General features: G+C 60.0%; 1 protein-coding gene across 3 annotated transcripts in view; it reads right to left on the bottom strand.

Moving 5' to 3' along the window:
• The window catches only part of NAV1 (neuron navigator 1), a 205,829-nt gene extending 194,703 nt beyond the window's left edge, over nt 1–11,126 (bottom strand). Inside the window, exon 1 of one of the 3 annotated variants that reach the window (XM_064477319.1) lies at nt 10,965–11,126. The gene's annotated coding sequence lies outside the window, so the exon portion shown is untranslated. Of the gene's footprint in view, nt 1–10,844; nt 10,861–10,964 lie in introns of those variants that run through there. The other 2 variants (XM_064477314.1, XM_064477318.1) reach the window with 2 other exon arrangements.
• Between the last annotated feature and the right edge of the window lie 5,103 nt (nt 11,127–16,229).

Here is a 16,229-nt window from a genome sequence, read left to right as displayed (position 1 = left end):
GTGGCCCTGCCGACACCGTGAGCTCGGACTTCCAGCTCCCAGAACCGAGACAATCAGTTTCTGCTGCTGTAAGCCGCCCATTTGCAGTGCTTTGTTGCAACGGGTCTGGCAGATGGACACGTGCTGCGGTACCTCTTTGCCGGCTGAGGACTCTGAGACTAAGGGAGGTCAGACGTGTCACCGGCTCCACACTGAGGAGCAGCAGGCTCTTCCAGGAAGCCCGCGCACCTCCTTGAGTCCCCTCTCTGCGTGTCTCTCCCACGGCTTCCCAGCCACTCTGCCCTGCCTTCCCCGCAGGCCTGCCCTCGCCTGGACAGCCCACCTGCTGCCGGGCTCCCCTCTTGCAGTCCACCAGTCCACTCAGTACCTGCTCTCGGAAGCCCACCGTGCCAGGTTCGGAACAGGTGCTGGGGTCCCTCCAGTGACCAGAGCCCACCTGGAGCTACGGGCGCTCGGTCAGACGCCCCTTGGAGCCTCTGGCTAAAGTCCCGCCCGCACCTCCCTGTCCCCACCTGCAGGGCCGACACTCCTGTGTCCAGTGCTCTGAACTTTCTATTCTGGGAGGAAAAGGTGGCTCCCAGTCCATGAAGACACAGTGTCCACACACAGGGAGCCATGAAACAGGAGGTGGTCTGGGCACAATGAGGAGACACTGCCGACCCCAGAGCATTCCAGCTTATCTTCACTCTCCAAACCCCCTCAGAGACCCTCCTGGTGCGGGGAGGCGGGCCTGGGGCAGTGAGAAGGGGCAAGAGCCCCCGCCCGGTGCACAGACTGGCTCATCCGAACGTCAGAAGTTAAAAGGCACGAACTACATCCTTCAACATGGACGAGTCTCAGAGACGGTACCCGGAGCGGAGGACGCGGACACAGAGCAGAACCCACCACACGACCCCGCGTGTCCGACGTTCAGGAACAGGCACCAGGGATCCGGGTGATGAACGTCAGAAAGATGGAGGCGGGAGGGGCGCTGACAGGCATGGGGGGGACAGGAGGAAACTCTGGGCTGAGGGAGTGTTCTGTATCTGATCGGGGAGTGGTTACGAAGGCATGTTCATGTATTAAGCACACTTCACACTGGACACTTAGGGTTTGTGCACTTCCCTGTAACTCAAACCTCAATTAAAACACGGCAGGACAGGAAGGATTCCCGCCCTCGGGGCTGGAGGGGAGGCCAGCGCGGGGCCGGCGTACAGGTGCTGGACGGCGGGGACAGCCTCCTGCTGCTGCTCTTAGACTGGAGCTTGCTCGGCTGTGTCCATCCCTGGCTGCTCCAGGCAACCGCCCAGGTCTCTCTACAAAGAGGCAGATGGAAGCAAACAGGGAACCAGCTCCTGTCTATGGGCCAGCGAGCGCGGCTCCTCCCGGCTCACAAATCAGGCCTGCCTTCCGCCTCGCCTCGAAGGCCTCCGGGCCGAGCCCTCCCTGGTGCCCGACTGCCAGGGAGACGGAGGCGCGGCGGCCCCAGCTGCACCGCGGCTCCTGGGGCTCGAGCTCAGCACTTCTAACCTCCCGCCTGCCCGAGGACTTCGCCTGGGCCACATCTGCGGCCCCTCCCCCAGAAGCTGGGGCAGCTCACAACGCCCTGGAAACGCAGCTTGGCCAGATGACAGGCAGGCCTTGCCCAACAGCCCCCAGAGGCCTGCAGCCTGGAGCCCAGTGGGGCCCGGGGGGCTCGTATGTCTCACAGCCCGTACCACTGCCTCCTCGTCCGTCGGACCCCCAGCAGGGAAGCACCCCCTGACTGGCATACAAACACCCCTTCAGGGATGAGCCCCCCAGAAGTGAGGTCTGCAGGACTGGGGAGCTGAACGTTTGCGCTGGCTCCGTCACTGGCCCAGCCCGCATGTACCTCCAAGGACCAGGGGCAGCGAGCTGCGGGGTGCCTGATCCGGGGGGTGCCCGGATGGAGAACGACGGTGGTGACCAGCATCTGCTCCACGCCAGGCGGCTTGTGACACCCTCTGGGGCAGGACTGACTGTTTCCATCCCACAGATGATGAGACGGAAGCCCAGGGGTGGCAGGGGCCAGGGCTGACTCTGAAGCCCACACGTTCCTCCACGTCTCCTGCCCCAGGGACCCCGGGCCAGCGAGTGGCTGGGGGGCAGCAGATGGGCTCTCACCTGCGGGGAGACTCAGCGCCATGAGCAGGAGAGGGGGAGGACGCCCTGGCTACCTGGCCCTCAGCTTATGGACGAGCTACCCCTTCCCTCGAGGAATCAAGACCAAGCGTTTCCTGAGCCCTCATCTGGGCCAGGACCTAGCGAGGCCACTTCCAGCCCCACATCCCACCGAGCGTGGCCCACTGGGCTCTTCTGTGCCCTGGGCGGCCGCTCCCAGACACGTTGGCATGCCAGCCCCAAGCCGGCATCCCCGACACGGAGTCCTTTGTCTGCGACTGGACGTGGGTGGGAGTGTCCCGGCCTCTGTGGGGCTCAGCAGGGGCCCTTCCCACCCTCTTCCCACGGCCGCTCCAACCCTGCGGTCACTTTCTGGGCCTCCCTAGTGGCCTCCGATTCCTGTCTGTAGCCAGCAAGAGGAAGTGAGGCGATGACTCAGAGGTGTGATGGGGCCTTAAAGGAGCGTCTGGGCGACGACCCTGGGTGGGGAGCTAGGGCACAGCAGAGTCAGGGTGATTCCACGGGAGACGTGTAAACTGTCGCGGGGGCGTACTCACCCCGAACAGCTAAGAAGCAAGTCTCAGTGTTTTGCCAGACTAACACAGGCCTGCATTCAGGCAAAAGGCACTTAATTTCATCTCTGAGGAGAGAGCCAGAACGCAACCTGTAACACGTTCAGTGTCGCTCGGACTGACTGGGTGACGCCTGCAGCCATGACGACGTCGGGGACGCACCTTCACGTAGCTTTTCTTGAAAGGCAAATCTGAAGGACTCGTCAACACAAACGCCACAGCAAAGTTACTCACAAAAACCCACTGTGATTTCTGCATTTGGGTAACCGATGTGACGCCTGTCGTTCAGGCCCACGGGCCATTAAAAAGGCTGTGCACCTGTGCGTCCAGGCTGTGGGGAGCCTTGAGAGGCAAAGATCAGGAGCCAGAGGCCCGAGTTCCCACCTGACTCCCTGAAGCTGTGTGGCTTTGGGCAAGTTGCCTACCCTCTCTGAGTCCCGATTTCACCAGCTGTAGAAAGGGGAACGTCTGTCCTGCCACCTGGTAGCATTGCCACAAGGAGAAAATGAGATGTTGGCTGTGAAGTCGTCAGTGACGGCTGTTCCCTAAACCAGAGGAGCTTCCGCAGTACAGACCTCAGGAGGGGCAGGAGGTGGGATTTGGGACCTGGGACTCCTGTCAGGCTCAGCTCCGCTTCCGGGCTCAGGCCATGACTGCCCTGAGCGGTGTGGGTCCCACCCCCGCCCGCACATCCCCCAGGACTACCTCTGCACTCAACCCGCCCCACCTGTTTCCAGACAGAAGGCCCAGGGCCGAGGAGCCCTTCTGAGGCCCGCAAGAAAATGTTCTGGGTTCCAAAACACAAAATACAAGCACAGAACTGAAGCTGGCCAAGGTGACTGTGTCTGTCAAACGTAACTGCGTATCAGCTGTATCGATAATTACCTTTACTTTTCATAAAGTGGGTTATATTTGAAAGTAACTGGCAGGTAAACTGTTTCTCACTTTGGAATAACGTCTGTCTGCGTTCAGGATTACTGAGAAATAGCCAAGATTAAATTATTAAGAAACGAACTGCCGAAGTCCAAATACTTTGGAAAGTTTTTAAAAATTTTTACGACAAAAATATCAACGCTTCCTTTGCGGTGGAGGGTGCGGCGCACCCTCCGGGGTGCACTGTGTCCTGGGGCTCTGTCCAGGGAAGCCAAGCTGGCCTGCTCGGGCTGGGCTCAGTGCTGCAGGCCGCGCCCGGCCCTCTGCCCTGCCCCTCCTCTGCGTCCACACGTCGAAACATCTGAATTCAAACCTGCCTGCCTCACCACGCTGACGGGGGCCGCCACCACGCGGGTCAGAGACCCTGTGACGCCCCCTCTGCCGGCCCCTCCTGCTGCCCAAAGAGCCCGCGGTTACCAGTTCCTGCACGGTTAGCCCACAGTGCCAGATAACGCGCTGACCGCACGACTCCCTGCCTTGTCGCCTTTAGACATTGCCTGTTATTTCCCGACAAAAGAGCTGAAAGCAAGAATCTCTCTTTGCCTCCACTTCCTCCCACAACATTGGATTTTCACTCCTCTCATTGGTTATTTTGCACCTATGATCTCGAGTCTGGGATTCTTGTTTGGGGACACTTTGAACCCCCTGACAAGACGAGGGTCCCAGAGACCCCCCTCAGTCACACAACACTGTATTCTTTGTTGCAGTCCGCCTGGCAGCCACAGCCACGCTGAGCCGGCTTCCAGAGACCAGCACAGGCCACCTGCAGCGTCTGAACCGCGTGAACATCGTCTGATACCAGCCTCGGAGGGCCCCAACCTCACTCTCCTCATCTGTAAGCAGGGACAGCCGAGCAGGTCCCCATGCCTCCCGAGGCGAGGAGGGCACAAGGGCTGTGAGTGACACTGAGAAGGCTTTCCGTGAGTGTAAGATCTTCTTTGTCTCTGGCTGTCCCAGGACGCACAGCCTGGAACCACAGTGACGGCTCATCCTGGTACCCCTGTCCCAATTTACAGGGTCACGACCTCCACCCCCTCTTTCTGGGGTTGGAAACTGCAGCTCAGCCACAGCACGGCTCCCTAGCGGGTATTTGGGGAACAACTGGGGAGTCTGAATGTGGCCCATTTGCTAACTAGTTCTGTCACACTCAGTGTCGCCAGCTGGGACTGGGGCTGTGGGCTGTGGGCCCTTGCTCTTAGGAAACGCACGGGAAGCATTTAGGGGTTACGCATGACCGTGTCAGCAGGTTATTTTCAAATGGCTCAGGAAAGTTCTAGTACATACACGTATGTGGAGAGAGAGAGACGGTGTCGCAGCAAAACGTTACCCATCAGTGAATCCAGACATTTACGCGTCACTGACCTCCTCCACCGACTTGATGTTTTTTCAAAATACAACATCACGGGGAGAAAACGTTCAACGTCGGAAGCAGCTTCCTGTCGCGGAGACTCTCCCCTCCCTGGGGATTCAGGTGCCGCCCCGACCCCACAGCTGCCACCGTCCCCCTGGTGAGGGGGTGGCTCTGCCGACGCCGTGCGAAGCCCCTATGATGCCACCCTGCCCTGAGCGGGGAGGGCGTGCGCGGTGTGGCGGTGCTGGGGAGGGGGGCAGGGACCCAGAACCTCCCCCAACAAGGGACAGGCGGAACTGGGTCCCAGCTGGGGCTCCTCCCCCGGGGTCAGCTGTCTCCTTTGTTGAAAGGAGAGCAGACAGGACAGTTGGTATCTTAGCAGCTCCCAGAACCCGGAGACTCCTGCCCAGTCAACTCAATTATCTGCACCAATGAGCTGGGAAAAGAGGCACCGGTGACCAGCGTCGGCAGTCATCTGCGGGACCTAGTCTGCGCTCTGCTGGAAGTCTGCGAAAAGCGAGGGGACACCCAAAGAGCACCAGGCGACGTGAACAGTAAAAAGCAAAAGATGCTGTGGGACTTCCCCTGCTTTCTTCCTCCATGCCCCTACTCGACGCCTGCCGCAGGCGGTCCACGAGCTGGAGAGAGAGCTGCTGTGCCCAGCTGGTAACGGCGATCTGCCCACCGAAGGTCTGTGCCGGGGAGCTCGGGACCAGGGGCCGCCTCCCACACTGCACACGATGCATTCGGACGGAGGTGGACCACGGCTTGTGCTGCAGGCGATCCCTACAACGGGGGGCGACGGGGGTTCTCACCCTGAGCACCCCAGGGGCCAGTCAGGCTCCACAGTCCTGCAAGGTCCAATCCAAGCTTCCCAAGCTGGCCGGGTGGCCGGGATCCCTGGGGCGGGGGAAGGAGGAGGGCGGGGGAAGGAGGAAGGCGGGGGTCACGAAAGTGGGGGAGCACGTGTTATGAGTAAGGCATTTTCATTCAGCCCTTCCCGGGACAGAAGCGGGGTCTCCGCGAGGTCTGCTGGCTGCCCCAGGTCCCACGGATGGCACTGCTGATGCCAGGGGGAGAAAGTGATTTCAACAGTATTTCCTGGACATTCATTGTGGGCCAAGGACTTTACGTGCAGAGTCAAGATCTGAACCTTAAGCCCAGACCTGGCTCGTTTCATGGTCCAGACTCTGCCTATGACGTATCACCCGTCTTCTCAAGAAACACGCGAGAACACATCAGCGAGGAAGACCTGGAGGAGACAGGGCTGCTGAGGGCAGAGGAAGAAACGGGGCGGCGCCTGGGGCGGTCTCCAGACGCGGAGGGCCGTCACCGCAGGCAGCGGCACTGCTCCGCGCGGTGGACTGCTGACCCCCCGCTTTGTCGCTTGGTGACACCCACCGCCCGCTGGTGTCTTCACCAAAGGGCGGCCGTCACACCCCGAGACTAACACAGGAGAAGCCTTGACGGACGAGAGCATCCCAGCACGGGCCAAGATGCTGGGGGTCCCCAGCACCGGCGGGGCCCAAGAAGGAAGGCCCCAAGGGCACGTTTCAGAGGGGCTGCTGTCTCTGAAGAGGAAACAGGGCGCCATGACAGTCACGGCTCTTTCCAACTTTGAAGGTTTAATTCCACGAAGTTGGCATCCGTTCTACTTACAAGTTAACATCAGAGGAGGGATGGGAAGCGGGTCACTCAGTGGCGAGGGAACTGCGTCACTGAAGGTGGTGACCAGCCAAGGGGTCCACCGAGTAGTTGGGACCCTCCCAGCGCTACAGACTCACTGAGGGAGCTTTTAAAACAGAGCCCGGAGCTGCCATCCCAGCCAACCGAAGCTGACTCTCGGGCTGGGCCCCCGAACCGGCGCCTTCCCGGAGCTCTCAGCAGACCCCAGCGCGCCGTTGAGACTGAACCACGGAGCCGGAGACACGCAGCTCACGCTGGGGCCGCCGGTGCCCCCCGAGCCCCGAGTCAGCTCGCGTCTACCCCTGGGCTGGTCAGACATCTCTGACGTGGGGGCGGTGGCCAAGGGAGTGTTTGTAAGCCAAGAAGATCTGAGTCAAAATCCTTCTAAGATGTCTCCTTTCAGTGCGGCTTGAGGTCCTTTAACCCTTCAAAGCCTCAGAGTCCTGGCTTTTCTAGTTACGGCAGAGGTTTCACAAACTCACAGAGACTGAAGGTGGGTGGTGGTTCGAGGCTGGGGCACAGGGGAGGGGGCGGGGAGCGACTGTGTAACAGGACAGAGTTCAGTCTGAGAGGATGACGAGGTTCTGGAGCAGGACGGTGACGCGGTGACACAGCCCTGCGGGTGCACTCTGTGCCACCGAGCTGTGCACATGAAGGGACTTAAGCAGCCAATTCTACGTTATAGACATTTTACCACAATATTTTTTTTAATGTTTAAAGTGCAGTGACCTTAAAGAAAAATACATGTGCATCAACCGCCCAACTACAGGATGTTTTAGCACTTCACACATTTTCTGCACTTTTTTAAATAAAAGAAATGAAACTGTGTATTTTAAAGACAAGCTTTCAGAGGGAGGGATTCTGCCCAGGAAGTCAAGGGCATTTCAGCACAAGGAAAACAGGCAGCACAGCGCACCACGACACACGGCGCCCCCAGCTGGCAGAGACAAGGCTCCCGGCAAAACCCAAGGCCCTCGTGCGGGAACAGCACCGTGGGGGCTCCGCGTCCGCACGCACGTCTAGGAGCAACCCTCGGCCTTCGCCAAATGCAGAGGCGAAGGGCTGAAAGCTTGGTCTCTAAGACCAGAAGCAAGGTGGGCTGCCAGCTCCCGGCCACTCCACACGGGATTGGAGGCTCAGGCCAGAGCAATCAGGGAAGAAAAAGAAAGAAAAGGCATCCGCGTTGGGAAAGAAGTCAGACTCTCTCTACTCACAGCTGACATGACTCTGCAGACGGAAAATCCCCCAGGGTCCACACACAGAAAAGCCCCAGGAGCTAACAAGCAAATGTCTCAGGCACACACGAGCCACACGCAGATCAGCTGTGTTTCCGTAAACCAGCAGCGAGCAACGCAAAAGAGGAGGAGAACCAGCCCACGCGGGGGAGCGTTCGGAGCACCCGAGGACCGGCCATCAGAATGGTCTCAGGGCCCCTAGAAGTGGAAACATCTCCTTATTAATCGTCCTTGGCGTTGGCATGTGCACCAGCACCTTTAATTTTTCATGCCTATCCACGCAGCTCCTACTAAAACCAAGCAGAGCAAACGGATCTGGTGGGGCGGGTGGGGTGCTGACCGCACGGGGAGTGGAACCACCCCCACCCCCGGCAGGTCAGAGTGACCGGGGTCAGGGCCATCCTGCCTCCCTTCACGTCCCAAGAGTCACAGGAAGCTGGGAAGCACAGCCCCAGGCCCCTTGGAGGAAATTGGGCCTGAGTCAGCCTTCCTAGGAGGGGAGGGGACGGGCCAGGCCCAGGAACTGTTAACGGGCGGTGGGGGGTTCCACTTGAAAAGTTGCTGCAGTGTTTTGTGTTCTTTTTTTTAAGTTGAAGAAGGAACTAAAAGTGTTTTTAAGGATTGTGTTACGACTTGGACCAGAAAGATGAAGTGTTTACCACACTTCTCCATTCTCCGTGGTCCAGAGACGCAGACCTGGTGGCTGGCTGCATCACAGAGAAGCTCTCCTTACCTTGTATCTGTTCCTCTCTCTTGCCAACAGCTACGTGACACCTGCTGAGATCCGTGGATGGAAATACCAGGGAGAGAGGACTTCCGACGTAGGAGGTGATCTGCCGAAGGGCCAGGAGCCCTGTGCTGGGCTGGCTCCTGCAGCGCCCCAGCTGCGCGCCCGGACCCCCTCGCCCCTCCTGTGGGCCCTGACTCTTGTCTGTTGAGGGGAGGGCAGGGCGGGGCTGGAGGGGAAGAAAGCCTTCTGACTCAGACATTCTAGATTTTCTAAAGGCCAAACCCTTGAAGAACTCAAAAGAACTTTCAAAGAAGAGGGAAGTGACACTGATGGAAAATGGAAAGATGAAACGAGACAAATTTTAAAAGACGGACAAGAGACTTTCCTGCTCCAGGCGATGGTTTTCCACTGGGTGGATACCAGAGGCTCCCGTGGCCTCGGGAGGGGCCCAGTTTGGGAAGGGAAGGAAAACCAGCAGTCCCGTTTTCAGTTTGCACAGGCCAGTCCTCCCCACGGAGATCCCAGAAAAGGCCCACGTGCTTTGGGCCGATCAGCCTCATAATGCATCAGGATTTGAGGTGGAAAAAACGGGGTGAAGGCAAATCAAACAATTCCCAAAGAATTAATAGGCACCAGAGTTGGTTAGGAGGCCTCTGGGTGGTACCTAAGTTTTTCCAGTTGTATGAATTTGGCAAACATTTATAAAATGCCTGCTAAGCGCTGGGTGTCTTGCAGGAAGGCGTTCACAAGGGGGTAGAAACACAAAGCAGAGGGCGAGAACTGTACCCCAGCCCCGAGGGTTCAGACACATTTCTGGAGTTCCACCTGGAAAGCTCAGGAAAGAGACCCTAGAGGCTGGGCACAGGTCACAAAGGCCTTGTGTGTTCCTTGTCCCAGCTGCACCAGTCCCCCGCCCCCCACTTGGTGCAGAAGTGAGGAATCACCGGCTCTCTGACCATCCAGGGAGTGAGCAGCACAGGCTGACTCAGAACCAGAGACCCATCAAAAACTTCCCCCAGGAACCACCAGGGAGAGCACGGACCACGACAGAGCTCGACTCGGGGGAGGAAGTCCAGTCACTGGGATGCTGTCTCATCTCCCAGTTTCATCCCAAAGGCACACAAACCAAAATTCAAAGTAGGATTAAAAACAAAGTAATGAGTAGGCTGGAGTCACAAGTGTCCCTGGCCTGAAGGGAGCCCAGGTCCCCGCAGTGCAGCCCCGCCTGCTCAGGGAGGGTTCTTTGTGTGGCGTCCCGCCGCCCCGTCATAAGCACGTTGCAGGGGACGGCACTTCGGAGAACAAGAGCCTCACAAGACGCAAAGCCTCTGCCTCTGCAGCCTGAACAAGGCCGCAGGCTTTTCAGCACTAAATGTGAACTAGCCAACGGTGTCCCAGCCACTGAGACAGGAAGCCAGATAAACAGCATGTTATGGAGGGGAGCCGAGCCTCCCATAAGCTGGCGCCAGCTGCGCCCTGGGCTGTCCTAACAAAGTCCCATTGACTCGCCAGCTGATTTTCCTATGCTGGGCTCCCGGACAAGGAACCCTCTCTGCTGGGTGAACATCACCCTGCACACCGCCCCCAATGCCCACCACTCACACCTCCCCGTTCTTGCCTCCCTCTCTGTCCCCTGCGGACTTGGCCGGTCCTTTATCCTCTGACCAGTTTCCTTCGGCCCTGAGCACAGACGGGACGCCCAAGCACTGGGGGCCCTCAGGTGAGTTCCGGAGTCCATCAACCTCTCCCCACCCCTCCCTCCCGGCTCCTCCAGGAAGCTGTCTCGGAGCGCCAAGAGGACAGCCCCCGGGGACAGGGAACTGCGGGAGGGCGCTTCTGAGCGCATCCCAGGGCCTGTGAGCGTTTTCCAGAACGCCAGGGCAAGTTCACCTGCCCAGCTGTTCAGCTCCCTCCGCTGGGATGGGGAGAGAAAATGTGGGCAGGGTGTGTAGCCCTCGGTGTCTCTGATCACAGGAGCTCAACACACTTTAAACTGCACGGGAAGGTCCAGAAAGGTTGGAGTTGGGAGGGCCCTAGCGAGTCAGCTCCTGCACCCCACGACGCGCAGCCCCACAGAGACGTGCAGACAGACAGACAGACAGACAGACAGACAGACACACACACACACACACACACACACACACAGCCCGCCCCCCGGGAAGCCGTTAGCAGCCGGGTGGTGACCGCTGCGCCGCCTCCCGCGGGCACAAGCTCACCTCCCCCAGGCTCCGTCCTGGCCGCGCAGGACCTGCCGGCCCGGCCTCGCGGAATCGGAAGCGTCAGGCTCGAACCCGCCCCGCGCCCGCCAGGGCCCCGCGCCCGCCCGGGCCACTCACCCGCGCGCCTGCGCCCCGGAGCCTGCGGTGCGCGCCGCCGCCGCTCCCAGCTGCGCATCCCGCGCCGCGCCGGCCGGGCCCTCCCGCGGGGAGAAAGTTCTCGGGCTCCGCGCCGGCCGGCCCAGGCGGGGGCCCGGCGTCCGCGCTCCGACCGCCGCCTGGCGCTAGGGCCGCCGCCTGCCCGGGCCCCACGACGCGGAGGGAGGCGGCATCCCGAACAAAGTGCGTCCCCGGCCGGCCGGGCGGCGGGGCGGAGCCTGGTGACCCGCTGCCCCAGGCACACGCCGGCCGCCTCCCGGGCCGGGGCGGAGGCTGCGCCGCCGAGCGCCCTGCCCCCGCCCCCGCCCCCCGCGCTGTGCCAGTTTAACCCGCAGAGGGGCGGAGGCGCCGTCCCTTCCAGACTTTGTCATTGGAAAGCTGTTCCCATAACCCTTTCCTGCCTTCGCCTTCGTCCCGCCTCCGCGGCCGCGGGAAGGCGGAGCTGGGCGGCGGGCAGGAAGCCTTCGCACAATTGAGCCTTTCCTTGGCCAGGGGACCCGCCACCGCCACTTCCAGGCCCGGCCGCCCCCGGCCCCACACATGCCCAGTTCTTCGGAAAGGGGACGGGGCAGTCGGCCACCTGCCCCACCCGCTTCTGTCTGCGCCCCCTTGCTTCCTTTCTGTTACGGTGTCTCAGCTGAGGCACGGGTGCAGAGGAGAAGGGGACCCCGGAAGGGCCGGGCAAATAGTAGGTGCTCAGTAAAACGCACGGGACTTCTTCCCGCCTCTAGACCCCGCCCCCCTCCTCCCTCCAGGGCCTGGGACCCGGAGGAGGGGCGAAGAAGGGAGAGGAAAGGACCAGAGTGGAGACTGTGGCTGGAAGGAGGTCCTCAGCCAGAGCCTGGTGCAACCTCTACAGCGCACGGCCTCTACCGCCCCTGCCTCCGATCTGGGCCTTCAGGCTCTGCCCAGGGAGGGCAGCGGAGGTCAGGTGGCCTGTGCTGCTGGAGCAGGCTTGGGGCTCGAGTAGAAAGACAGCAGTGCGATGGAGGACCCAGCAGATGGGGACCCTAGACTCTGCCAGCTCCAGCCAGCAAACAGGAAGGTTGATTTATTTCCCGGGGGCCGGCTCCCTGGAAGGCCTGAGAATTCTTCACTGGCAACATCAGCCAGGGGCATGAGGGTCAGAAGAGCCCTGAGCCCCCCCCCACCCCCATCCAGTCCTGCAGGTCACAGTGGCTGTGGACGTCTGGGGACGATACAGAACACTAGACTGTGGACTAGCAGTGAAACTGATCAGAGAAAAGGACTTTTAGATGGTTTTTGCCCGTGAAAAGAATGCACTGCCCTTTTTTTGGTGGGGGGGGCTATCTCAGAGGGTCACGTGAGGCGAGTCCCTTGGCCTGGGTGCGTAGTGGCTCAGAGCGTGGGCTTTGGGGCAGATTGCCTGGTTCCCGCCCTGAATCTGCTGCTCACCAGCCGCGAGGACTTGAGCAGATTCTTCAGCCTCTGACCACCGCAGCCTCGTCATCTATAAAATGCGGCAATAGTAGCTGCCGTCTCATAAGGTTGCTGGGAGGATCAGTGTGACGCTATAGGTGACGCGCTCAGAACAGTGTGGGCACTACTCAGTAAACCTAGCTTGTTGTTTTGATGTCTGGGTCCGACAGCCCTGCATCCCATTTGGCATTCAGCCACGTGCTAACTGGAATCTCTATTGCTTCTCACAGCCCTCTCGGCCTGCAAAGAGGAGCTCGGTCCTTTAAGAAGAAGCACTGTCCTTTCTTGAAGGCTCCCTGGGTGGGCCAGCCTGGCTCCTTGGCCTTCCTAGGCCCAGGGACCAAGGATTATGAAACAGGCTTGCAAACCAGCGTCGGAGGCTGAACTGCCCTCTGGGCAGTGGTGAGGCTGGACACGGGGCCCCCAGCCACGCCGGTCATGTTGAGAAGATGCTGTCCCTTGGGTGCTGAATGTGGAAGAAGGTCAAAGCCAGGATTTCTTGAGGGTTAAGTCTCTCCATCAGGGCGGACGATCAGTATTGCCCTCCCCCCATTTATGGTTATACCATAATGACCCCTGACCCTGCTCCAAACATCCCAGTCACAGACCTCCATCAGTGAAGTGTGTCTGGATAAATGTGCTAGTGTGCGGACAGGCTGGGGGCGGGGAATAAACAGACCAGGTGTGGTCATGGTGATGGCTCTTGAGAGAGGAGGTGGGAGGACGGGGCGGCAGAGGGGAGGGGCCAGAGTGAGCATGGACATGGACAGAGCACCACCCAGGTGGGAAGCAGTCCTGCCCAGCCCAGAAGTGGCCTCTGCCAAGTGCCTGCTTTGTGAGTGGTTTTCCTCTGAACACAGTGATGACTCAGTTGCTCTGAATCAAGTAAATGGATTTTCCTTAAATATGAAAATCAATAAGAAGTGGAGGCAAGGGCCCGGCTGCAGGGAGAGGAGGGTGGGGGGTCCGGAGTGGGGAGAGGAGGGTGGGGGGGCCGGAGTGGGGAGAGGAGGGTGGGGAGGGAAGAGGGGGGAGAAGAGGGGGGCCGGAGGGTAGGGGTGAAGTGGCTGGCAGCAGGGAGGGAGTGAGACTCAGGCTGGGAGCCTTCCACACCCCTCCGCTGAGAAGGCGCCTCCAGGCCCTGCTGGCCTCACTGAGACTCCTTAAAACCCAGCCAGCTCCCCCCTCCCCTCCTGCAGCCCCAGCTTAGGGCTTCAGGGCAGGAGACTGTTCACAAGAGGATTAGTGTCAATGTGACAAATGGGTTTTAAAAAGTCAGCCCAGGAGCCTGTCTTCACCCTGCAGTCTCAGACCCTGACACTTGAGGCGGGCGCTCCAGCCGCCCCAGCCCCTGGCCTGGCCTGGCCTGGCCTGAAGTCTTGTCCTGCCACCCTGGGGTCTGGGGCCCTCTGCTCGTTTGTTTCACGTTTGGGACCTGGGGGCTGGGACAGTCCTTGTGGCCCACGAAGGCCTGTCTGCACCTTCCTCTCTGGTTCAGGCGTGCCCCGCAGTCTGCCAGGCCGGGCTGGGACTCAGTGCCTCCCTTCACTTTCCCGAGCGTTTAACAAACGCCGTCAGAGGGAGCCTCTGGCTGGCTCCTCGGAAGCACGGTGGAAAAACACTGGCTGTCAGAGGCTCAGCCTCTGCCGAGGTGCTGCACCCCAGCGTGCTCATCAGTCTGGGGGGGACACACAGGGGACACCTCCACCTACCGAGGCCCGGGTGGACGCTCAGTGGGAGCACAGAAGGGGAGGCGGCTCACGCAGTGCTGAGCGAGTATCAGCAGACGCCTGATTACCAAACAGAGCGCAGCCCGCACGCCCCGCCCCTCCCCACTCGCTCCAGCGTGAGAACTCACTTCTGAGCAATGGGACTCTGACTGTCCGCTGGTAACCCTGTCCTTTACAGTCTGATCCATCTTCCGGGAAGAGGCTTCAGGGCCGTGGGGGGTGGGGGGTAGGCGTGTCCCCCTCCCTGGCCGCCCTGGCCTCCTGCTGCCTCAGGCCCCGGTGCGGATTGTCTGAGGTCACAGGCCCAGCAGGAACAGTCTGCGGGGACCGCTGGCTCAGCGGTGGGTGTCCCATGGGAGCCAGTGAGTGCCGCCACCTCTCGGCAAGATGCTCTGCCTCCCTCTCTCTGGTACCAGGAGGTGAGCTGAAAGTCAGCCTCAGCGTTTTTCCAAAGATAGCTTTTCAAGAGAGGTGCTTCTTTAAGGGGCCAGGAGGGTAGAGGGGGGTTGGCAGGGAGAGAAGCTCCTCTCTGGCGGCATCCATCCTGAGACGATGATAAGGGTCCAGGCCGTCAGAGCGCTGGCTGTGCGCCGACGGCTGCTCTGAGCACTTAACATGCCGTCACCCTGGAAAGAGGCATCATGTTTACCCTCATTTTATGGGTGAAGAAATCAAAGTCAAGGGCTTGCCTGGGTTCTACAGCCAGTCAGTGCTACAGCCAGGATTTGCACCCGGGCAGTCAGGCCCCCGAGACTGTGTCCGGATGCGCAGAGGAAACGGGGACTCTGGTCCTGGAGCATGCCCATCACCCCACGCTTCCTCGTTCATACGCTCTCAACTTGCTCCTCTGTGAAATGGGCCTCGCAGGGCCTCCTCGGAGGCCTGCGGGGAACACGCACTGAGGCTGTCAGTGGCAGACGGCACATGGTTAGTTATTACCGTTACGGTGGCTGAGAGTCACTAAAATACGGGCTTTCAGAGCTGGGCGTGGTCTTGAAGACTGTCTAATCCCACCTCTCCTTGAACAGATGCAGAAACAGAGGTGCCAAGATGTTAAGCAGCTCGACAGTCAGGAAGGACACACAGCGAACTTAGCAGCAGGGCTGGACCAGAACCCGGCCTCTCGGTCGGTAGCTCAGTGCTGTTCTGTCTCCCATGAGACTTTCCACCCGAGGCATGGGGGTGTCATTGTCCAGCCCTCCTGCTGTTTGTGAGGGTCCCAGAGGGTCACGTGCTGGGACCTGGGAGTTTGCTTGTGCTGGAGTGAGAATGCCCAGGACTCTGGCTGTGGAGCAGAGAATGCAGCTGGGGGAGGCTGGGTGCAGAGTCAAGGACCAGGTCCAACATGGAGGCCGAGGCAGGGACGTCCATCATCAGAACAGAGCACCCAGGAGTCGGCCGGCCTCTGTAGCGTCCATGGGCAGGTGACCTGTGTGGCCATGAGGGATCCTCCGTGGAGAAGGGTCCCCTGTATGGAGGAGGGTCCCCTGCGTGGAGGAGGGTCCCCTGCTTGGTTTCGTGCTTGGCTGTGGTCATCTGCAAATTCTTAATCATTTTTTTAAACAACGGATGCCACATTTTCATTTCATGCCGAAGTTGTGCAGCCGGTTTTGCCCGTGGGATGGGGAGCAGAGCCCAGGCTAGGCCCTCGGGGCTCCGGTGAGGAATAGTGTTTCTCCACCCAGAACCACTCACATGCAAGCTGTGTCTGTGCGCAACACAGGCAGAGGCTGCATGCTGAATGTTAGGAGAAATAAATGTTGCAGAACACTTTGCACACTGTGATCCCGTTTACATCTGAAGATTCCTCACGCTGCTTCTGTGTGTGTGAGACCTGTATGAAAACACATTTTTCCAGAAGTCTGGGAGGTCTCCAGACTGATAGCAGGGTCCCTTCTGGGGAGCCGCCGAGGGAGCTGCTAACTTCCCGCACATGTGAGTTGTGCTGTGGCTGCTCTCACAGGGAGAACGCCTCACGCTCCCCTTCTACAGTGATGAGTGAAGCGGTAAGACGCTCCTAACGCAGTGCGCGTGCACTTTCTCGTGTCAGCAAATG

This window comes from Camelus dromedarius, chromosome 21, assembly GCF_036321535.1.
Source record: "Camelus dromedarius isolate mCamDro1 chromosome 21, mCamDro1.pat, whole genome shotgun sequence".
Classification (NCBI taxonomy): Eukaryota; Metazoa; Chordata; class Mammalia; order Artiodactyla; family Camelidae; genus Camelus; species Camelus dromedarius.
Note: the sequence above shows the minus strand (reverse complement) of the source record. Positions and strands in the feature narration are given on the sequence as shown.